The sequence below is a fragment of the Cetorhinus maximus genome, chromosome 16 (genome assembly GCF_964194155.1).
Source record: "Cetorhinus maximus chromosome 16, sCetMax3.hap1.1, whole genome shotgun sequence".
NCBI classification, from domain to species: Eukaryota; Metazoa; Chordata; class Chondrichthyes; order Lamniformes; family Cetorhinidae; genus Cetorhinus; species Cetorhinus maximus.
In genome coordinates, this window is record NC_135894.1 from 81,162,255 (window position 1) to 81,186,847 (window position 24,593).

The 24,593-nt window shown below is 43.7% G+C and overlaps 1 protein-coding gene across 3 annotated transcripts in view; it reads left to right on the plus strand.

The window, feature by feature from the left end:
- The first annotated feature begins 2,970 nt into the window (after positions 1 to 2,970).
- Positions 2,971 to 24,593, plus strand: part of LOC144691760 (exosomal polycystin-1-interacting protein-like) — a 71,740-nt gene continuing 50,117 nt past the window's right edge. For 2 of the 3 annotated variants that reach the window (XM_078560199.1, XM_078560201.1), the window contains exon 1: positions 2,971 to 3,316. The gene's annotated coding sequence lies outside the window, so the exon portion shown is untranslated. Of the gene's footprint in view, positions 3,317 to 23,147; positions 23,272 to 24,593 lie in introns of those variants that run through there. The other variant, XM_078560203.1, reaches the window with a different exon arrangement.

Genomic DNA, 24,593 nt, shown 5'->3' on the forward strand with positions numbered 1-24,593 from the left:
CTCCACCTCCGCTGTGGATGTCGGGGGAGCACCAAGACTTAGCGGCAGGGTTAGGAAGGTTAAGAAAATGTAGTTTAATTGCATGGGCTCAGGCATTAATCACTTGTACATAATGTTGACTATTCCAAATAAACTCCCAACAATGTCACCCTGTCTATGGCTCCGTGTTATGATGAGCAGTGTTCATGTCAGTCTGAATTGAAAGCTTGGCTTCTGCACAAAATAAAGACAGGTGTCTTAGTCCAATGCCTCACCCCTGTGCTTTGTGCAACCTTCCCAGCACACTGATGGTGCACCTTCATAATCACTGGACTCTTCAGTCATGCCTGCACCTCGATGAGGCTTATCATTGCTGCCAGAATGGCATAGACTTCCATCATTCTCTCTGTGTGCTCTCAGCACATTTGAGGTGCGGCTGGCCCCCATCTAACCAGCATCTGTGTCCAGTGACTGCATGGTCCTGAAGGGCTCAGTTCACGATGGATGCCATAGGATCAGGAGAAGTTTAAATTTCCCCGCTGCATCTCCATGACATGACCCTGTTCACAGAGCGCAAGCAAGCTGCCATCAGCGAGACAGGAGTCAGACATTCAACACAAGCTTTGTGAGGATCTGTGGAGTGTCCCCACCGCATGTCATCATCATCCTCCTGGAATATAGGGACTATGGACATCCGCTGCCTCTCCATGACAGAAGCATTATCACAGAGGGTGTGTGCACTGTCATCAACCTGACAGGAGTCAAACGTTCACAGATGCAATGTGAGGATCTAAGGAGTCTCCTCACTGCATGTCCTCATCTTCCTCCACAAATCTAGCAGCTATGAGGGCCTCCCAAATGAACCTGCCTCGTCTGGCCAGTGCGAGGGCCTCATGGTCATCTTTGTCACCTTCGAGGACCTCATTCACGTTGAAATCCTCCTCATCGGAGGAGACGTGCAGCTCCTCCATCTCCTCCTCAGGCAGCTCCTCTCCCCTTTGCAGCACCAAGCTGTGAAGGGCACAGCAGGCGACGATGATGCATGACACCCTCTGTGGACTGTATTGCAGGGCTCCACCAGACTAGTCCAGGCACTGGAACTTCATCTGCAACATCCCAATGGTTTGCTCCACCAAAGTGCGATTTGCAGTATGAGCCTTGTTGTACTTTCTCTCTGCTGCACTCTGAGGCCGCCACATGGGTGTCATCAGTCAACATCCTCTGTGGATAGCCCTTGACCCTGAGGAGCCAGCCCTACAACCTCTGTGGACCCTGGAAGATGTCAAGGATCTGAGACCTACTGAGAATGTAGGAGTCATGGACATTCCCTGGGATCTGTGCGCAGTCCTGCAGGATGCGTTTGCTGTGGTTGCAGACCAGCCGAACATTTACCGAGCGGAAGCTCTTGCAGTTCACATACTGCACTGCTTGTTGCCACAAAGATCTAAGCACCACACGAATGCAGTCGATGGTGCCCTGCTCCTGTGGAAAACCAGAGATTTGAGCAAATCCCAGCACTCTTGCTTCCTGGCTTACCTGATCCTGGGTGAAATGCACAAAGGTGTGTCCCTTCTCGAATATGGCGTTCATGACCTCCTAGATGTGCTTGTGTATGGAGGCTTGCAAGATCCCGCAGAGGTCACCTGTGGAGCCTTGGAAGGAGACACTGGTATAAAAATTGAGCGCCCCGGTCACTTTCACAGCCACTGGCAGTGGATGCCCTCCATGTCCCCCTGGTGCCAAATCCTGCAGCAGCTGGCAGATGTCACTGACCAGTCCCCTAGACATGCGCAGTCTTCGGAGACATTGGTTCTTGACACTGGCACTTTCATGCCTCTGTGTTGCTTGAATGGGCAGATAAGCCAGAGGCCCGACTCCAAGCATGTCAATTTAGCTGCGCCTGAACTGTCTCAACTGCAAAAGAATTCTCATTTTATACAAGGTTTCCCTAATGTGTGGCCGCTTTGCTCCACCACCCACCCCCAGCATGTGCTTGTGCATTACCATCAGACCGTGCTGCCTCGCCACCACCCCCCAACTCGCCCCAAACACAGTGCATCCCGCCCTGGCACCGCACTGTCAGCCAGCCGGGAAAAAGCGAGTTGCCTGTGCCCTCGCCTGAATGCCCGGCGCCTCTTCCTTGAAGTCGAACAAGCAACCCTCACGAGCGCTGCAAAAAGTGAGTGTACACTCACCTCCAAGTTTCCCTCAAAACTCAGCTCGCCAGGTGCACGCCTTTTAGCTGCTGTTGTGAAACACGTCGTTCTGAAGTCACGCCGACGTAGGAGGTAAATTCAACCTGGGGGTGGTGGGTGGGTGATTCCGGCGAGCAGGGTTTATAATTAGATACAAATGCATTGAAATTACGTTCCCGACATTGACGGTCTGGGAGGCCGATGACTAACTGGTTTCACGACGAAGCAAAACTGATTTTTGGCTTTCCTCCCATATTGCTCCCCCACCACTGCCCGCCATGACACCCGATGCCAATGGGGGAGGAAAATTCCAGCCATAGCTTTCTGGCACAAAACAAATTTGATGCCCATAAGGAAAAGGCACAACACCTGATGCATTTATCAAAAAGAAGGCAATGATCTATTAGCCAGTTTTGTTGAGAAAAGCAAAACCAAACAGGATTAACTAATTCAAAAATGACACCTTTGTTCCAAATGATTGTACTGCAGTGCAAGTGTTTGTTAATGTTCATCTCATAATTTATAAACTGCAGACTCTCTTAAGGTACTGTATTAAGTAAGGTTGGTTCAAATATGCCTTGCTGTAAAAAATACTTAAAGTTTCATGTCTAGATTTGTTATCTAATGTTTCTCCACCACCCTTAATGGATGTGCCAAGAACATCCTGTGTAATAGAACACCCCAGCTAGCAGTTCGCCTGCATCTGTCAGCCTCTCGCTGAGTGTATGAGTGGAATATATGTTTCAGAATGACAAAACTTCCTGTTTTCAAACTTTTTCCAGCCTTCTTCAGTTGACAGAAGAAAATTAAACCAAAGCAGCACCAAGAAAAGCTTACTTGACTGACAGTGGATTGGGAGGAAGTAATTACAATTAAGCAACATCATGAGAGGCAAATTAACTGATAAGCAGTCTTGACTTGCATCTTCACAGGAAAGCTACCAGACTGAACCTGGTGTCTACCATCTGGGCTCCAGTCAGGCAGAACTGTGCTAACATTGCCTGACTGGAACTGGAACAGTCTAGCCCAGGAGACAGCTGTTACAGCCCTGGATGCAGCCCTGGGGCGTGGGCAGAGCGCTCCACCAGTTAAAGATGTAAATGTTTGGAAAATGGAAAAGGGAGGATCCTCACCGAGACTAAGTGAGTTTATAAAGTGCTTGGATTTGATGCAGCACAAGATTCAGTTTCTAACTGAAGCTGTGTGCCCGACCCCCATCCACGGAATCTTATTCCGCTTCACTCCAGAGTCAACCTGGGCCCTTGCTCTAAGATTTGCATTGCCAGTTTATATTTGCAGTATATCTCATTTGTGAGGCTTTGCTGTCTTGTCAGCCCACAGACTGAGGGTGACAACACATCAAAAATAATTCACTTTGAAACACTTTGGAATGTCCTATAAACGCCAGTTCTTTTATTCTTTCTTAAACACACCCTCAAACTCAGTTCCAGCAATTTGCTGCATTATGTAATGCATAATAAATACTTCGCCTGGCACATGAGCCAAACCACAGTGCTCAAGTTCATCTGTGCCACATGCTTGACCATAACTGAAAGAGCTAGCAGCTAATCTATTGCAGTGGAGTTGCACTCTGCAATTTATTTAAAAATTCCTTAAAAACGGCCAGTCAAAAATAAAAATTTGGGGAAAGTCTTGCATATTGTGTTTTTACATGAAGAACATTGATACAATCCTGTCAGGCTAGACCCCACCAATGGCTGTTGTTTCTCCTGGCCGCTTAATTGGATACAGTAGCCTTGTAGTTCTGGTACTGAACTAGCAGCTCAGAGGCCTAATAAAGCTTCTAGATTGTTGTAAGAACCAAACTGCTTCACTAATGTCAATCAAGTCACCCAGATATAAATAACTGAGTTGAAATTCAGGAAATCTGGTTGGAATGTAAACAAAGCATTGTCTCCCAAAATGGTAAGTGGGATCCTATGCTTGCCAGTTCAATTCAGATGAGGCCCTGGCATCAAAATGATCTTGGCCTGTTTGATCTTGGCACAGGTTTGTAACTAATGCTCTCTGCCGGTTGGCCGCTGAAGGTTAAAATCTCCACCACTGGCGTAAACATTAATGTTACGGAAATAATACTGTTTCATTAGTATGATTATAAACCTTAAAATACAACTCTTGTCTCTGATTCAGGAGTTTGTGAGTTTGCGTCCCACTTCACAGACTTAAGTGCATAAACTAGGCTGATACTCCAGTGAAGTACTGAGGAAGTGCTGCACTGTCGGAGATGCTGTCCTTTGGATGAGATGTTAAACAAACGCCCCATCTGCTTTCTTCAGGGGAACAGAAAAGATCCCATGACACTATTTCAAAGAAGAGCAGAGGAGCTCTCTCTGCTATCCTGGCCAATATTTAACCCTCTATCAACATCACAAAACACAGAGTATCGCACCATTATCACATTGCTATTTGTGTAACCATGCTGTATGCAAATTGACTGCTATGCTTCCTATATTACAACAGTGACTACACTTCAAATGTACTTCATTGGCTGTAAAGTGTTTGGGACATCCTGGGGTTATGAATAACATTATATAAATGCAAGTGCTTTCTTTTACAAAGATTACTTTGGAATTGAAAACTACATTTAATAAGTGTAAACTCATTACTGTTTTACTTTTCTCTATTCTCTTTTCCACTAACTTTGTTAATTTTAACTTTATTTACTGCTGGATGCTTTTTCTCTTTCTTGTCTTCTGAGCAACAACTTGGAAATAATTTTCTTACCTGACTCCTTCTCCCCCCCAGCTTCCATTTTGATGGTGTGCCTTAATCACTTCTATCCCCCATGAACACATCAACAGTTCCCCTCCAAGCCACACATCATCCTGACTTGGAACTATGTTGCTATTCCTTCGCTGTCGTTTGGTCAAAATCCTGGAACTCCCTCCCTAACAGCGATTCAAGAAGGCCGCTCACCACCACCTTCTCAAGGGCAGCTAGGGATAGGCAACAAATGCTGGCCCAGCCAGCGATGCCCATAGTCTATGAAAGATTTTTTTAAAAAGCAGGGAAGTGCTGGAGAAGTAGGGTCATCAGCTGCCCAAACAAGTTAAATAGCCTCTAGAATAGCAGTTCAAGGACAATTCAACTATTTCTTTCAAGAAGCAATTATTAGATGTACTGAATTTCGAACGTTCCCATTTTGAAAGACCCTGTTTCTTCAAATCGTGAAATTGATCGTTTCCTCAGCTGTTACAGCTGCATGGTTGTTAGAAGAGTTTCCTTGCCACGTTCCCTCATTAGTGGAATCAGCTGTACTAGGGAGTTTCCATGCAGTTTTAAAAGAAACAAGAAATCATTGAGCCAAGTTTTCTATTTGAAAATTAACCTTTTAAAGCATCTACTTCAAATTTATTAATTTAGGAACATAAGAAATAGAAGCAGGAGTAGACCATATACCATCCAATGTCATGGCTGATCTTTGGCATCAACTCCATTTTCCAGCCTGCTTCCCATATCCTTGATTCCTGACAGATCAAAAACCTGTCTGTCTCAGCCTTAAATTTATTCAACGATAGAGCATCCACAGCCCTCTGGAGTAGAAAATTCCAAAGATTCACAACCCTTTACGTGAAGAAACGTTTCCTCGTCTCAGTCCTAAATGATTGTCCCCTTATGCTGAGACTGTGCCCCCATGTTCTAGATTACCCCCAGCCAGGGAAACAGCCTCTCAGTATCTACTCTGTTAAGCCCCTTCAGAATCTTGCATGTTTTAATGAGATCACCTCTCATTCTTCGAAACTCCAGAGAATAAAGACCCAATTTACTCAGTGCCCCATGATAGGACAATCCTCTCACCCAGGGACCAATGTAGTGAACCTTCACTCTACTTCCTCCAAAGCAAATATATCTTTCCTTAAATATGGAGACCAAAAGTATACACAGTACTCCAGGTGTGGTCTCACCAAAGCCCTGTACAATAGTAGCAAGGCTTCCTTATTCTTGCACTCTAATCCCCTTGCAATAAAGGCCAATATGCCACTTGCCTTCCTAATTGCTTGCTGTACCTACATGCTAATTTTCTGTGTTCCTTATACACCTGAACATCAACATGTACAAGTTGGAAAATGGGAAAGGGAGCACTTTCTTACCTCAGGGTTCATATAACAGTTATAAACTGCTTAGGCTAGAAATTTGTCCAAGCTGTTTTTTGTTTTTTGGACACATTGGTTGTGATTCTTGACCTTCTTGCACCCGTTGTCATGGAGGTAGGCAGTACACAAACTTGTTGCTGCCTCCTCATTTACTTGATTGTAGTTTTGGTCCAAATGGGGTCTGCACTGCTGGCTGCTTCAGCACTCAGCAGGTGGCGGGGTGAGGAGGGGTGGGTGTGTGGGGTGGCGTCGAGCTGCGTTCGTGGAGGGCACATAGTGCATGACAGTCTGCTCTTCTTAAAGGCAGTCCTTAAAAAGAGGTTGCACTAAATCTCAGAAGGCCGCTGCCAATTATCAGTGCTGCAATTTTGACCAATGAGAAATGGAACACCAGGGCAGCGATAGGGCTCCTGGATGTGACACTGGAGGTCTTCGTGGTGGAGGTACTCATGAGGAAAGAGGCTATGTTTCAGTGAGGAAGGGCTGGGAGCTAGGAGACCCCGAAGGACCATTTCCAGAAGGGATTGGGAGCAGGTGCCGACAGAGCTCAATTCTCAGAGCCTATCATCGAGGACCTGGCAGCAGAGTTAAAAGACCATACGACCATAAGACATAGGAGCAGACATCAGTCTGCTCCGCCATTCAATCATGGCTGATAAATTTCTCAACCCCATTCTCCCGCCTTCTCCCTGTAACCTTTGATCCCCTAAAAGAAGTCTAATGACTTCACATGGGCTGTCACAGTCAGTGAATGCATCTTCAAAAGACATCTCCTATCCACCACTCCACCAAACTCCACAAAAGTGCAGTTCTAAGTTGGCAGAGGGCATTGTGCAGACCTTGACCTCTCCACAGCTTCTGCTCCGTTTGCCTGCCATGCTGCAGAATCAGAGGCACTGCCACTGTTGCGTCCACACCAGTTGCAGCCCTTGTGGGGATGCAGCAACAATCCCTGTCAAATCCAGGAACTCACCACAGACCTCTAAAAACACTCCACAGTAATTATATTCTAACATTTGAATAAATATGTGCTTATTCTAAATACCAATGAGATAAAGGGATAGTGTGGGAAAAAGGCACTGAAGTGAATGATCAGCCAGGATCGTATTGAATGGTGGAGCAGGCTTGACAGGCTGAATGGCCTACTCTTGTTCCTATGTTCCTACGTTCCAATTGCAATAGCAGAGGTTACTCTAAATTACCCTACCTGTGAATTGGGTGTCTGGCGCTTTAAATAATGCCAGTGCTGGGCCCATTTCACAAGTGAACATACACTCCTTGGTAAGTGACAAGAGAACAGGTTGAATGGTCCTTCACGGCCCATGTTTGTGAAGAGATGGTCAAATCAGCTGATACAGCTGATTGGTGCCATGACAGCACCAGTTAAGAGTCTTCTGGTGCAAGCAGGTGTTGCCTGTGCCCTTCCCAGAATGAATGGCACCATGCCAGCTGTGTTGGACATGGCTGGAGGCACAGTGTACCCCACTCGGGGGTCCCTAGCGTTGTCTCCAGTGCCACTATGGACCTGAATTTCACCCTCTTTAACTTTCATGGTGTCAATTCATGCCATCATCTGCTTTCTTCATTAAAATTGCTTTTATAACTGAGTATCTGTTCTCTAGTTATTTGTATATAAGATCACTGAACAGGAGCAGGATGCAATTCTCTTTTTAGATCTAATGAGTAAGCTGATACATATATGCTATTTTGTACTTCTCTCACTCTCTTGCCGCTAGGCCAAGTTTGCAAAATATTCCCAGGCTTCTACCAATATTCTTCCAGAGACGCAATTTTACCTAAGTCCCTCTCTATGGGAAAGTATATATTTTCTGCTTATGTTCTATCGTTAGCAGAACTGAAATTGGTAAATTGCAGACACAAGAGGAAATCATGAAGTAGAAATTGGACCCAGCTGAAACCATTTTATGTGCAGAAAATGGGCAAAACAAGGGCCAGCTATATTGAGTAATATCCCACATTCAAGTAGTGCAGGGATACAGATGCCATCATATTGGCATATGCAGATGCCCAGGTACAGCCCTTGTGGTACCCACCTGAAGCAAACGTTAGGCCCCTTACATATATAAATGAAGGATCTAACACCTGTTTCAAGGCCCATGTACTAAATTGAAGAGCAATGAATGGAGCAGCAGGCTCCAGGCCTGCTCCAATCTGCTCTACTCAGGATTCTTCAGCAATGACTGTGGCCCGGCTACCATCACCAAGTAAGCTTTTATAAGAAGACATCCACCACCTCCAGGCTCCTCAACACTTTTGAGGGTCACTGGCAGTCCATGATCCGCTCACCCCTCTCGTCCTTCTCCACTCTTCTCTAAGAGCCTTTGCCAGGGAGGCAGGTGGTCTGAAATTGGAACTTTAGCAATGGGCCAGTTACCTCTGCAGGCCTGATAGGTGCCGGCAGCCTGCCCAAGTAATTGAAATGAGGCCCAAGTTCCAACTTTGAGTGATCTCAGGCCTCCCAATTGGGGCCTGCACACCATCTGCACTTGTCTGCTATGTCCCTGAAAATGGACCATAACCAGCTTTCACCCCATGAATCCAATAGGGATCCTACAACCCTCTTTCAGAATGTATGTAAAATTGATGAAATTGGACTGTTTATTCTATAATCATCTCATTTCAGGTTTCTTGGTATAAGGTAACTTCGGTTTTGGTTAAATAGAAGATGACACTTCATCTTGGTACTTCAGTGCACCGAGCCTTAAAAATGGCCAAATAAAGTTCATGATTGAATTATCTATAGGATCAGTGCATTATACCAGGCAATGTGCTCAGCAGATTCTAGTTAATCACAGGAAATTGAAAGACAGCTCTAGATTGCTGTTACATACATCCTGTCATATAACCAAAAAGCAGCATCAGCAAAATATAAATGTTGAATTATGTTAAATGATAGGATATTTACTCTGCAATTTTGGATTAGGTATATTATGTTGTAGTGGTAGTAATTGCTTTCCAATTACCAAACAGTCCAAGGTTATTTTATTTTCAACAAGGCATTTTATCATTTAGACTTCCTTCCAATGGTTTGAAATTGTGACCACAACGGTTTTCACACAGGCTGATTTCCTGTGAACTGAATCTTGCATGCCCCAGAGCTAACAATTACCCTTTAATTCTGGTCTAACACAACAGAAACCATGTAAAATGTCCACCATGATCTCCTCTACAAGGTGGCAAATATATTGTCAGATCATTCCTGCAGAGCACTGGACTGCGGGCTCCATCTTGTAGTTTAGTATGAAAAGGCAGCTTCCATCTTAGCTGTAGTTATTTCTAATATATTTACCCCATGCTACTTGTCATGTTACGTACATAGAAAAAAATGTCCCTATTTGATGGAGAACAAAAGCTCTGCTTGTTTCACACTGAGTTCTGTCAATTTATGAATCAAAGTCCAAAGCTTCATCTAGTGGAGCACTTGATTTTTAATCAATACAAGCAGATCGCCTGTGGAAGTTTCTCACAGAGATAGCCAGATGATTTGTTGTTTTATATTTCTGTAGCCATTATGACCACTATAGAAACTAGAGCGAGGGAATCCAGTTGGAGATAAGTTCCAGGAATTAAAGGAATCAAAGTAACTGCAGTCTTCACAGGTACACATTGTTAATATCTCCATAGAGTTTAATAAACAATTTAACTTCATTAACAATAATGGATTCTAAGACCTTATGCAACTGTGTGAAATTTACTTTCACAGTTAGATAGAATTTAATTTAACTTTTAGGTTTCCCTCCTGTGAGATGCCGATCAATTTATGCACACTGACCTTGTCAATGGCTTTGAAAAGAATAATATAAGAAAGAGGTGGGTGGGTTACTCTGGTCTGATACATTTATACCAAGATTGCTCACAACAATTCAATAATTTTTATTTAGTTAGGTTCTAACAGTTTATAATTCAGTCTTATGCCGCTAGAGAAGGGCGAAATGTCAATGATTTATTTGCAATGTGTTACAATCCTGTTCAAGGTGGCTAACATTTAAAGATAAATGCAAATACACAGGGATTAACTGAAAGAACTATGCATCAAGATTTCATGGGCAGGATTTCCTGGTCGGTGAGCGGAGGGTGGGACCCACACACCAATGCATAAAATGACGTGGGATGATGTTGGGCGGAACTCCCGACATCACCCCGCGCCATTTCAATTTTCAGGTTGACAGGGGCACAGCCGAATCAGCTGTGCGCTCGCCAACCTGTCAACAGCCAATTGAGGTCAATTAAAAAGTAATTGCAGCAGCTAAGGGACCTGCATGTCCAACCTTAAGGTTGGCAGGCAGGCCGGGAGCCCTGGCGGGTTTCAGAGAATGCATGAAACCTCAACCACGGGCGGAATGAGGTTTCATGTAGGTTTTTAAAAATTTAATAAAAGTTTAACTAGAAGTGATGGACATTTCCCAACTCATGTGACAGTGTCACATGAGGGGCATGTCAGGGAAATTTTATTTTTCCATTTTTAACGTTTTTGAATTTGGCGCCAATCTCCCTGAGGCAGCACCTAGCCTCAGGAAGATGAGTGCGCTCTTTTGCGTGCATGTGCGAAAGAGCACACTCTCGGCTTAGGGAATCTCCCCCCCACCTGCACAGGGAGCGCATAGCGCTTCCTGGCGGACGTCGCACTGGGTGGGCCTTAATTGGCCTGCCCACGTAAAATGGCGGCGTGCCCCAATCGGGGGAACCAATTGAAGGCGCACCTGCACGTGCCCGCTCCTGAATTTTCCCCCCAACAGGGGGAAAATTCTGCCCCATGTATTTGAAACAAAAACAAACTTCACTGTATATAAAAAAGAATTAAACAAAGCAAGCACGGTTAACTTGACACTATAGTTTGTAACTCTTATGCTATCAACTCAGTTCTACTTTTCACTTTCCCCCAAAAGTTCCCTTCACAACCGTGAACTCCTCAGTTCCTTGTTCAGTTTGCCAGCAGGTACCCATCTGCCTTCTCACAGCCTTCCAAGCTAATTCTGCTGACTGCTTGCTGTCACAAGGCTCTGTGAAGACCACTGTAGATTTCTCCTTCTAGCTTCAAACTAGGCAAATCTGTCAGCCTTTTTCCCCCTCACAAATACCAATCTGTGCTTCAGCTGTCACCACATTCTGCATTGTGAGCAATTAAGTTAGTATCTTCTCTGCTTGAAGTGCAGGCCTGACTAACATTCATCTCCTTTGGCTCTCCCAACTCAGTGAGCCGCAGTCCATACCAAACCAAAACTGCAAATGCCTTTTGTGAGAAACACCTAGCTAAATTAAACTAAGGGTTCTAACCCCCACAGCCCTACTCCAGGATAACGTGGCATGCTTTGGGATGTTCTCAAACAGAAATGTAAACTAATTATTTTACCTTTAACACAACTCTTTGATTCTGTAAACCACATGAATAATTTATATTGCTAATGGAGTTTACGACCTTTCCTCCAAAATTTCTGTCCCTATCAAGGAACTCCCTTGTTGATCAATTGCTCCCGTCCTCTTTTCATTTGGGAACAACATACATAATTTAAATCTTTTATTGAGTCGATTTCCAGGGTCCATTATCTAAGATAAAAGATCTCTCATTGTTTTTTGCTTTCACACCTCTACTTCTGATGTTGTAAGATAAACATAGGTTAGCTTTTAACTGTAACTATCTCCAAACTTGTTTGTATTGCATTTACTTGAGATGTGCATCAATTACTTAACAAGATGTTTCCATTTATCTTGCACTTAACACTTTAATTCCTAAAACTAAAACTCAAACTACTCCCTGTGCATGTGGGGGGGAGTAGGCTGAGTCAGGGTCCGCGCTCTTTCACGCATGCGTGCGAAGGAGTGCAGAAATCTCCCTGAGGCACACAGGGAGATTACTTTCACTTATGAAACTTTGAAGAAAGGTAAAAAGAAAGTTTAAGGACATGTCCCCTCATGCGAAACTGTCACATGAGCTGGGACATGTCCATTATTTAATTTAAAAATTTTCAAACACTTTAAAAACGTTCATGAAACCTCATCCTGCCTGTGGATGAGTTTCCGTGAAAAATGCGAAGGCCGCCTGGGCTCTTCACCTAGCCGCCAACCTTAAGGTTGGACGGGCAGCCCAGCTAATTGCTTTACTGGCTTTTTAAATGGCTTTAATAGGCCTTTGATAGTTTGGCAGGCGTGCAGCCGACTCGGGCGCACGCCCACCGAACTGAAAATCTAAATGACGCGTGGTGATGTTGGGACTCACGCCCGATGTCACCGCGCGTCATTTTACACCATGGCGAGTGGGCCCCGCCCATGCTTACCGAGCCGAAGATTCTGCCCTAAAGGTTATATTCTAAAACATGAATTATGAAAGGGCCACGGTTTCTGCTCCAACACCAGCAGGCATCGTCACAGGCAGGACGGGAAAATTTGGAGAACCATTGACTTTTAACGGCTCTCCAAATTTTCCTGTACTACCCGTGACGATGCCCGCCAGTGTCGGGGCTGGAAAATCCTGCTCCAGATATCGGCAAAAAAGTGTACTACGTTCAAAACTGATATTTCTTTATTGTCCCAAATTTTGTAATGTGTCAACATTACGTTAAGGGGAGGTGGCGGCATAGTGTTATTGTCACTGGACTTGTAATCAAGGAACCCAGGTTCAAATCCCACCATGGCAGATGGTGAAGTTTGAATTCAATTTTAAAAATCAGGAATTAAACATCTAATGATGACCGTGAAACCATTGTAGATTTTGTAAAAACTCTTTTGGTTCACTAATATTCTTTAGGGAAGGAAATCTGCTGGCCTTACCTGGCCTGGCCTACATGAAACTCCAGACCCACAGCAATCTGGTTGACTCTTAAATACCCTCTGAAATGGCCTAGCAAGCCATTCAGTTGTATCAAACCGCTAAAAAGTCTCAAAGGAATGAAACCGAACAGATCACCCAGCATCAACCTAGGCACCAGAAATGACAATAGCAAACTCAGCCCTGTCAACCCTGCAAAGTCCTCCTTACTAACATCTGGGGGCTTGTGCCAAAATTGGGAGAGCTATCTCACAGACTAGACAAGTAACAGCCTGACACTGTCATGCTCACAGAATCATACCTTACAGATAATGTCCCAGACACCACATCACCATCCCTGCGTATGTCCTCTCCCACAGGCAGGGCAGACCCAGCAGAGGTGGCGGCACAGTGGTATAAAGTCGGGAGGGAGTTGCCCTGGGAGTTGTCAACATCAACTCCAGACCCCATGAAGTCTCATGGCACCAGGTCAAACATGGGCAAGGAAACTTCCTGCTGATTACTATATACCACCCTCCCCTTCAGTTGATGAACCAATACTCTTTCTTGGAGGAAGCACTGAGAGTGGCAAGGATGCAGAGTGTACTCTGGGTTGGGGACATCAATGTCTATCACCAAGAGTGGCTCGGTAGCACCACCATTGGCTGAGCTGGTTGAGTCCTAAAGGACATAGCTGCTAGACTGGGTCTGTGGCAGGTGGTGGGGGAACCAGCAAGAGGGAAAAACATTCTTGACCTCATCCTCACCAACCTGCCTGCTGCAGATGCATTGGTCCATGACAGTATCAGTAGGAGTGACCACAGCACAGTCCTTGTGAAGACGAAGTTCTGTCTTCACATTGAGAGTATCTTCCATCGTGTTGTGTGGGATAGATTTCACACAGATCTAGTAACTCAAGTCTGGGCAACCATGAGGCACTGTGGACCATCAGCAGCAGCAGAGTTGTATTACAACCACTATCAACAACATCATGCCTCAGCATGTCCCCAACTCTAGCATTACCACCAAACCAGGGGATCAACCCTAGTTCAATGAAAAGTGCAGGAAGGCATGCCAGGAGCAGCATCAGGCATACCTAAAAATGAGGTGTCAACCTGGTGAAGCTACAATACGGGACTATTTGCATGCCAAACAGCATAAGCAGCAAGTGATAGACAGAGCTAAGCGATTCCACAACCAATGGATCAGATCTAAGCTCTGCAGTCCTGTCACATCCAGCCGTGAATGGTAGTGGGCAATTAAACAACTCACTGGAGGAGGAGGCTCCACAAATATACCCATCCTCAATGATAAGTGCAAAGGATAAGACTGAAGCATTTGTTACAATCTTCAGCCAGAAATGCCGAGTGGACAATCCATCTTGGCCTCCTCCAAAGATCCCCAGCATCACAGATGCCAGTCTTCAGCCAATTTGATTCACTCCATGTACTATCAAGAAACGGTTGAAGGCACTGGATACTGCAAAGGCTATTGGCCCTAACAATATTCCAGCAATAGAACTGAAGACTTGTGCTCCAGAACTTGCCGCACCCCTAGCCAAGCTGTTCCAGTACCGCTACAACACTGGCATCGACCCAGCTATGTGGAAAATTGCCCAGGTATTTCCTGTACACAAAAAGCAGGACAAATCCAACCTGGCCAATTACTGCCCCATCAGTCTACTCTCCATCATCAGTAAAGTAATGGAAGGGGTCATCAACAATGCTGTCAAGCAGCACTGGCTTAGCAATAGCCTGCTCACTGACACTCAGATTGGGTTCCACCAGGGCCACTCTGGTCCTGACTTCATTACAGCCTTGGTTCAAACATGGACAAAAAAGCTGAACTCCAGAGATGAGGTGAGAGTGATTGCTCTTTCCATCAAGGCCGCATTTGACTGAGTGTGGCATCAAGAAGCCCTAACAAAACTGAAGTCAGTGGGAATAAGGGGGAAAACTCTCCACTGTTTGGAGTCATACCTAGTACAAAGGAAGATGGCTGTGGCTGCTGGAGGTCAATCATTTCAGTTCTAGGACATCACTGCAGGAGTTCCTCGGGGTAGTGTTCTAGGCCCAACCATCTTCAGCAGCTTTATCAATAACCTTCCTTCCATCATAAGGTCAGAAGTGGGGATATTTGCTGATGATTGCACAATGTTCAGCACCATTCACAACTCTTCAGATACTGAAGCAATCCATGTCCAAATTCAGCAAGACCTGGACAACGTCCAGGCTTGAGCTGATAAGTGGCAAGTAACATTCATGCCACAAATGTGCCAGGCAATGACTATCTCCAACAATAGAGAATCTAACCATCGCCCCTTGACATTCAATGACATTTCCATCACTGAATCCCCCACCACCAACATCCTGAGGGTTACCATTGACCAGAAACTGAACAGGACTAGCCATATAAATACTGTGGCTACAAGATCAGGTCGGAGGCTAGGACTCCTGACTCCCAAAGCCTGTCTACCATCTACAAGGCACAAGTCAGGAGTATGATGGAATACTCTCTAATTGCTTGGTTGAGTGTAATTCCAACAACACTCAAGAAGCTTGACACCATCCAGGACAAAGCAGCCCGCTTGATTGGCAGCCCATCCACAAACATTCACTCCCTCCATCACCGATGCACAGTGGCAGCAGTGTGTACCATCTACAAGATGCACTGTAGGAACACACAAAGCCTCCTTAGACAGCACCGTCCAAACCCACGACCACTAGTATCTAGAAGGACTAGGGCAGTTGATACAAGGGAACACCATCCCCTGGAAGTTCCCCTCCAAGCCACACACCATCTTGACTTGAAAATATATCACTGTTCCTTCACTGCCGCTGGGTCAAAATTGTGGAACTCCCTTCCTAACAGCACTGTGGGTGTACCTACACCACATGGACTGCAGTGGTTCAAGAAGGGAATTCACCACCATCTTCTCAAGGGCAATTAGGGATGGGCAATAAATGCTGGCCTAGCTAGTGAAGCCCGTATCCCTTGAATGAATAATAAAAAAACATAAGCTCAAGAAATTAAGAAATCATGATGGGTTTGTGGCTGCAAAGGCAGCAGAAATGACATTATAACAGATAATGTAAGTAGAGCACGGTAAGGGAGTCAAGGGATGTGGAGCGAAGGTGAGCAAATGTAATTGAGGAACAGTTCACAATGACTTAATAGAATGGCAAAACAGACTCAAGCGGCTGAATGGACTACTCCTGTTCCTGTGGGCTGAATAATGCATAATAATGCCCTGGAAACCACGTCGATGTGAAGCCAACCAACAACATGCCAAGCAGCCCCATAGCCGTAAGGTGTTGCATGGCTCATTAACCAGGGCTGAGTGGGCCTTCCATCCCTCATTGGGGCAGGTCTGATTGGCCAGCAACTCCATCAGTCCTGGCAGTGCCAGGAAGGCGCTAGTGGCAGCTGAGGAGTGGAGCCCAAGCCTAGGATCCCTGGAGAAGTCTGAGGTCTTGGGCCAGGAGGTTTTGGGAGCATTTGAGACAGGGACAATGGTGGGGAAAGGGTCAGTCTAAAAGAGGGAGCGGGTGGGAACGAAGGGGGAAACACGGCTATCGATGGCACATAAAATTCAGCCCTATTTGTCTAAGGTGGATTGGCCAATGGTGAGAATATGAAAAAACAGGACCCCATCAAGGGCTCTGTTTCCCTCCAATGTTATGCTTTACTGAAGGATCTCTGACCAAATGTCATGCTGCCTTCCATACTCCCTGGCACTGATTAAATTCTCCCCATCTCACAAAGTATCAACTGTGAGGAATAATGATAATGCCACTGGACTAGTAATCCAGAGGACATGGCTAATGCGCTGGGGACACAGATTCAAATCCCACTACAGCAGCTGAAGGAATTTAAGTTCAATTCATTAACAAAAGTTGAATGAATTAATAAATCTAGAATTGAAAGCTAAGTAATGGTGACCATGAAATTACTATTGATTGTCGCAAAATCTCATCTGGTTCACTAATATCCTATAGAGAAGGAAATCTGTCATCTTGACCTGGTCTTGTCTACATGTCAGTCCAGACTCACAGCAATATGGTTGATGCTTAACTGCCTTCTGAAATGGCCTAGCAGGCCATCAGCTGTACCAAACCACTACAGAAATGTCAAGAGGGAACAAAATTCTGGAACTCCCTTCCAAACAGCACTGTGGATATACCTGCACCAAATGGACTGCAGTGATTAAAGAAGGTGGTTCACCACCATCTTCTCAAGGGCAATTAGAGGTGGATAATGACACAGGTCTTGCCATTGACTCCCACATCCCATGAAAGAATTTTTAAAAATTAAGGTGACATCCAAGCGCTGTGTAAGCCCTTGTTGAAGGCCTTCATGTATATATTCATTTGTCTTGAGCTGCTTCAGCACCATTTATAGAGCATGTGTGTTGCCCATCAATTTTTCTATGTGTAGATCTCTACATTTGTCCATAGCTCTTCACTATAACAACATCATTCCTGCTATTTTCCACTTTTTAGCTAATTTCTCATCTGTTCCCCAAGCTTCAGCCTGAATCCCTATCACTTATAGCCTTTCGTGCAGAACTTTATTAAATGCTTTTTGGAATTCTATGTACAAGAGATCACAGGGTTTTTGAGCTACAAAGCACATGTTGATATATGCTCTCTTGTATCTTCAAAGAAACTGGAGTTCAAATTCTAACGTAGTAAAAATTGCCATATCCTCTTCCAATGAACTGGTTGTAGTGAATTTATTCAATGCCAAGCACTGAAAAAAGTTCTCTGCTGCCCCACCTCCCAATACTAACAGAATTATGCAGGTGATTTATTTTTCACAACAAAAGGGCATTAGGATCAAAATGTATGGTGCCCTTGTCAGATGAAACCTTCAAATGGTCCAGCCCTGGTTATTGAGACACAAGGGAGACATTCAACAACTGGGGGAAGTGCAGAGAAGAGCCACAAGGCTGATACCCTACTGTCAGAGGTTTGAGGTTTAAAGACAGACTGGAGAAACTTAGGGAGTGAAGTTGATATTGGACTGTAGTGCAAAAAGGACTGTGGCAAATTGGCCACTTTTTATGTTCTGCCCGATTATCTTTGCTGCATGTTGTTAGCTGAAAATTAGCCACAAACATTAATGAAAGATCATTTCTGGTTAAGATGCTAAATTAACAGAATTTCATCTACCATATCATTGAACTGATTATATTACCACAACAATAACGTTATGGCTATGGCATTGTTTCCTGTATTTACTGCCAAAGTGGTTTAACGAGGGGTAATATTTTCATTTAAAACATTAATTTGTTCTTTAGATTAATTTGAAATTAAGGAAGTAAGGGTTTAATAATTGTGTTGGTTTTGATATTATAGCACAAACTATTATTACAAAAGCAGAGTCCTTTTTAAACACTCGAAACTTTTGATCTCATTTATAGGGATTGACATTTAGCTGATTTACAGGGAGATAAGAAAATTATGGCAGTAAAGAGCCAACACTCATCCTTGTTCCAACTGGCTGAATACCCAACTTCACACTCCAGCAAGCATTTCACCAATGCCATTTGCTTCTTAATTTCTAATTGATTGTTCTAGAGCAGTGTCAAATTCAACCAAAAGCAGCTTTACTCACATATATGAGCACTTAAAAGTTTACAGGTAGTTGCCTGGAGCAGTACAGAATTTGAGTATTGCTGAAAAAAAAGACATGCTGTCGAAGCTTTTTGTCTTGCACTCATCAGGACAGATGCAAGAATGCCAAATTTCAAACAGTAACAATTTATACTGCATGATAAAAGGGGTTCTGATTGGTTGACAAGTCAACTCTGGTCGACTCTGGTTGCCATGGAGGATGCACAAGGGAGCTGTAGGAATGCCAACATGTATATTGACCAGTGAAGACTTGTGGTAGACAGGAGTAGAGAACCCATTAGCAAATTTCTCAACTAGCACATCGAGGAAAGGAACATTTTTAGACTGCTCCATTTCAATGATGGGTTCACATTTCCTCATTTTCTTCAATAACATTAGATGTGATTCCACAACTGGACAACAATTGCTGAATAATCTCAGGTGTGCTAAGAATTACACTAACTACTACACTAACAATTTAAGATCATCAGTTGGGCTCACAGTGAGGCTTGCTTACTTTTGCTAGAAGCTACATATATTCATATGCAGGGACCTGTCCTCTGCAGGTAAAAGGAACATGTCCAGGCTTTGAGCCTTTTTTTGAATTAAACAAAAGCGTGAGGTCAATTGTTCCCTGGTGCATTCTCCATGGCAACACCTCAACCAATCAGAACCGACTTGCCAACCAATCAGCACCCCTTTTCTCATGCAACATAAATTGTTGCTCCCTTTGAAATTTGGCAAATAATTTAATACTATTTAAAGATTTGTTTTCAAAGTCTATGAAACATTCAAGTCTTGTCTTTAATTGGATGGAACAGAAATTGCGAAACAAAGGCCCACCAACTTACTATTAGATTTCTGTCTGTTCTCATTTTCAGGTTGACTTTGATTAGATGGTCAGCATTTCCACCAGAAAAATGCAGAGCCCTAATGAATATGTGGAACAAGGAGCCAAATAATACAGTTTAGATTCCAACACGATTTTCATGTCAATCTCCACTGTCAACACTACTTCCCTTCACAAATTATGAGCAGTACAAATTGGGAGATGGCCATGCATTTCCAGAGTTACTTAAATGGATCACTAGCTGTAGCAAGGCAAAGCAGGATATGGGTCTGACAGTCATTTTCCTTCGTGCTTTCAGGTACTTTTAAGTGTAAAGTTTCCTCAACTTCAACTCATCAAATTTCAACTCTTCAAATTTCTCCAATACAGAAATAAGAAGCTCCATTGAATCCCTATTGCCTCTCAATTCTTTGAGCATTGTTGGGTGAATGCCATCAAAGTTAGCTGTCTGGGTGTTGTGAGACCCGTTATTCTAGCCAGGAGTATGTCTGCATTACTTTAACAATGTCAACTTTAGCATCAACACTATAATATGTCAATGGTAGTTCACTATTGACTGCTGCAGGGAAGATTGATGCAAATAACTGTCTAAAGCCTCTGCCATATCCTGGAAGCCAGATTACTCTGTCTTCAGGAATACTTAATGTTCCTTGGCTACTAATATAGCTGTAAAAGACCTTGATACTGGGCGTTGGCACCTTTGTAAATCAAGCTCTTTTGAAATCTAGGATTTGTGATGAGCATTGCATTCTCAACAAATTTGGTTTAGCTGATCATGTTGATTCTTATAATATTGTCACTAGTGCCCACATGTTCCTCCACATGATGCTATAAAGAATGAAAGTCCTGTATTATATAACACATTACAATACCTCAGGACATTCCAGTACTTTACAGACAATTAGGCACTTGTGACAGGTAGTTGCTGTTCTAATGTAGGAAACCTGGCAATTTGCTATATCAGGAATACCACTGAAAACAACATCTAGTACCTAATTTGTCCTAGTCTCCTCACTAAATTATAGTGTAAAAAAAAACAATTTATTATACCTAAAAGTATGTAATAATAGAGTGATGGTCACGGAATTCTCTTGCACTTAATCATTATTTATTTACAATGTAACCGAGAAGGTATTACCCTAAAATGTTAGCCTCAAAACTGACCCAATTTTTGAGTGCTACTTGATACTAAAGCCCCAGTTTGATGGGCAGGAGGTGTATGCATGTTCCAAATTAGAAGTGCACCACCAATCATAATGACAAAAATGAAGACAAAAATGCATCCTTTACCCACGCCTGAAACAGGTATGAGCTCTAGCTGCACTCAGAGAAACCCAAGCTAGGGATCACCTGCTGATCCTAACCAAGAACATAAATAACTAAAAATAAATAAAATGTATTTCCATCCATTGTTTCATCTCCATCTTTTAGCCTATTTCGATCCCTTCCCCCCCACCCCACCCCCACTAGGGCTATCTGTACCTTGTTCATCCTGCTTTCTATCCTTAATATCACCATTAGCACATTCCTTAGCTAATATCACCACCAACAACACCCCTTTGTCCTTTTGTCAATGACATCTTTGTCAATCTCTTCTTTGCCTCCACCTATCACTGGCCCTCTATCCAGCTCTACTTGTCCCACCCCCCTCAACCAGCTTATATTTCAACTAATTTCTATATTTCCTCAGTTCTGAAGAAGAGTCATACGGACTCGAAACATTAACTGTATTCCTCTCTGCAGATGCTGTCAGACCTGCTGAGTTTTTCCAGCTATTTTTATTTTCGTTTCAGATTTCCAGCATCCACAGTATTTTGCTTTTAACATAAATAACTTACCTGATCGTGGAGCCAGAAGGAACAGGAATGCTCCTTCAGAATCTATATTAAACAAATTAATCACCACCACTCCCCTAATCTGCCACCAATTTCTCACATCCCCACACCCCACAACAGACCACCGTAACTTCTGTCCTGACCATCCAATCTCTCTGGCCCTGATCCTCAATCTTTTAAGAGGTTTAAGCTGGTGGATGGATAGATCAAGCAGGCTGCTTTGTCCAGCATGTTGTTAATCTTTATCAGTGTTTTCTTCTTCACACTCAACCAGGCAAGTAGGTACCATTCCATCACATTTCTGGTTTGTGCTTTGTAGGTAATGAAGAGGCTTGGGGCAGTCTGGAAGTGACTCACTCACAACAGAATACCCAGCATCTGACCTGCTGTAGTAGCCATTTATGTGACTGTTTCAGTTGTGTTTCTGGCCGATGATGACCCCAAAGCGTTGATGGTGGAATATTTGGTGATTGCAATGCCACTGAATGCTAAAGCAATATGGTTAGGTTCTTTCTTGTTGTAGATTGTCATTGCCTGGCACTTGTGTGGCATGAATGTTATTTGTCACTTATCTAGCCTAGGTTTTGCTGCATCTAGACATGGACTGCTTTATCATCTGATGAATTGCAAATAGAGACGAACAGTGTGAAAGCATCAGCAAATTGTCCCACTTTCAACCTCATGATGGAGGGAATGTCATTGATGAAACAGTTAAAGATTGTTGGGCCTTGAATGCTGCCTTGAGGAGCTCCTCCAGCAATGTACCTGGGCTGATATAATTGATCTCCAATTTACCTTTATGCTAAGTATTATTCCAGCCACTGGACAGTTATCCCTAATCTCTCATTGATGTCAATTTTACTAGTTCCTTCATAGTCATAGAGTCCTAGTCATAGAGTCATTTATAGCACAGAAGGATGCCATTTGGCCCTCAAGTCTATGCCGGCTCTCCGCAGAGCAATCAAGTCAATCCCATTTCCCTGCTCGATCTCCATAGTGCTGCACATTTATTTCCTTCAAGTGCCCATCCAATTTCCTTTTGAAATCATTGGCTGGGGTTTTCCAGCCCCTTTGCGGGTGGGGCCCACCACGGGCAAGGCGGTGCCCCAGCCAGAAGTCCATTGACTTGCGGCAGGACTGGAAGATCGCGGCAGCGGGCAAGTGCGAAAAATCCTGCTCACTGTTTCTGCTTTCACCACCTTGGTGGACAGAGTGATCCAGGTCATTACCACTTGCTGCTTAAAAATTTTTTTTTCCATATTTACCCTGCATCTCCTGCCCAACATCTTAAATCTGTGGCCCCTAGTCCTTGCACCATCAGCTAATAGGAACAGATTTTCCTTGTCTACCTTATCTAAGCCTATCTTAATCTTTACACCCAAATCTCCGGCAATGTCCTTTGCTCCAAGGAGAACAACCCCAGCTTTTCCAACCTAACCTTGTAATTAACACCCACCCTTGACAACGTTAATTAATTTCAGTCATGCTCATATAATTCATTGCTACTGTTCTCTTTGTCTTTGTGACTATATGTGTTTTGACTGAGCTCGATTAGTAAAATTGTTGTGTACTGTAAACTCTAAATGAACTTCACAATTTTAATAGTCTGTGGCAATGTAAATTAGGAAGTTCGAAGCAGTTACAGTAAATGAAGGATACTTGTCTCCCTGCTGTGTTAATAATTAAATTGTGAGCCTTGGGCTGCCCTTCTTCTTCAAACTGTTGCTATGGCAACAGCTGGGGGTTACGGCCTCCAGTGAGCATTGAAAGAAGCAAGTCCAAGATCAGAAAGCGCATTCCTTCACTACTAGATTTACAAGTCTTGTCAAAAAGGGATAGTTGGTGTGAGGCATGAGGTAAAATACAGTTCACAAAACTGATTTAGGCTGACTAGAGCAAACGAAACATAGCAAAAGGTAAGTGAAGTATCTTTTTGCCCGAATCTACTACCTCAAATTTTAGGTGTTAATGCTTTTGTTAGATCTTTTGTATGCATTAATGTTACTTGTGCTTCATTCATGATCAACATTTCAGAGTTAAAAATTAGAAAACGCTTTTTGGAGAAGAAGGCAAACTGTTTAATTGGGTTCCATTGCATCAGAATGGAGGAATTGCTTATTTAAACAGTAAATGACTTATTTATGTGTTTTATGTTGCATAACAAAATACGAAATGTGTTACTATCATCACAGATTCTAAGTGGAAAATCCTTATGGGATAATAAAATGAGTGTAAATAAGGGCAAGCAGGTTACTTCTTGGCTCATTTGTGCTCCAGATTTTGGGAACATTTTCACTCACTGTAGTTGTTTGAACACATTGTGTAGTCCAGATGGTTTGGCTCATTGTGGAGATGCAATGTGTTATCTTCAGTTTCCATGTTTGAAACCATTTCAATATTTAACCATTTGGTCAGCCAACAAGTGAGCGGTAAGGCATTGTTTTTCAATCGCCATCAATCCACCATTTTATTTCGTAATTTCCAATACAGTAGCACTCTTAGTATCCTGTTATGATTAACATTTGACTATGGATGGGTTTAGCAGACTACAGCAGCAAATTCACGCCAGCCTCAGCCTGAATCCATTCCCAGGAATGCATGGGACATATTCAATAAACAAACACTTTCACAGCAAAGAGAACCAATTTATGGTGAAATATTGAGAGAGCAGGACTGACTGAGATTCACTGACAAAAGTAGCTCTTGCCATTTGTAACAATTTTCTCCCTGAAAGCAAACTCTTCAGTTCATCGAAACATCAACGGGGGATATCATGTTTGTTGCCAAATTCATGAAACTTAAGGCATTTAAGATGGCAAACTTGATTTGTCTTTTATAAGTCATAGCCTTAAAATCATAGGGCAGAATTTTATGTTCCCCCACCAGAGGGTTGGCAGGCAGTTTGGGTCTGCAAACTTCCTCAGATAGCCTTCCATCGGGCTCCCGCCCACCCGATCTCTACACAATTTACGATGGGGCGGGCAAGGCCTGGCCCTGTCTGCCCTTTCCCCAATTGAGGTCCTTAAGACCACTTAAGAGCTGTTTCCTACCCAACCTCAATTTTAGGTTAGCAGGAGGAGCTCAGGGGCAGAGGGGAAGCCCAAAAAGTGAGCCTGCTCAGGCCTCGTGCTGGAAGGGGTTCTGGGAGGAAGGGGCACCTCCATAAACAGCTTCCTTTCAACATCGGTTGCCCCCCCAGCCCCCCAAAAAGGTCTGGCCCCTGCAGTGCTCTCTCCCC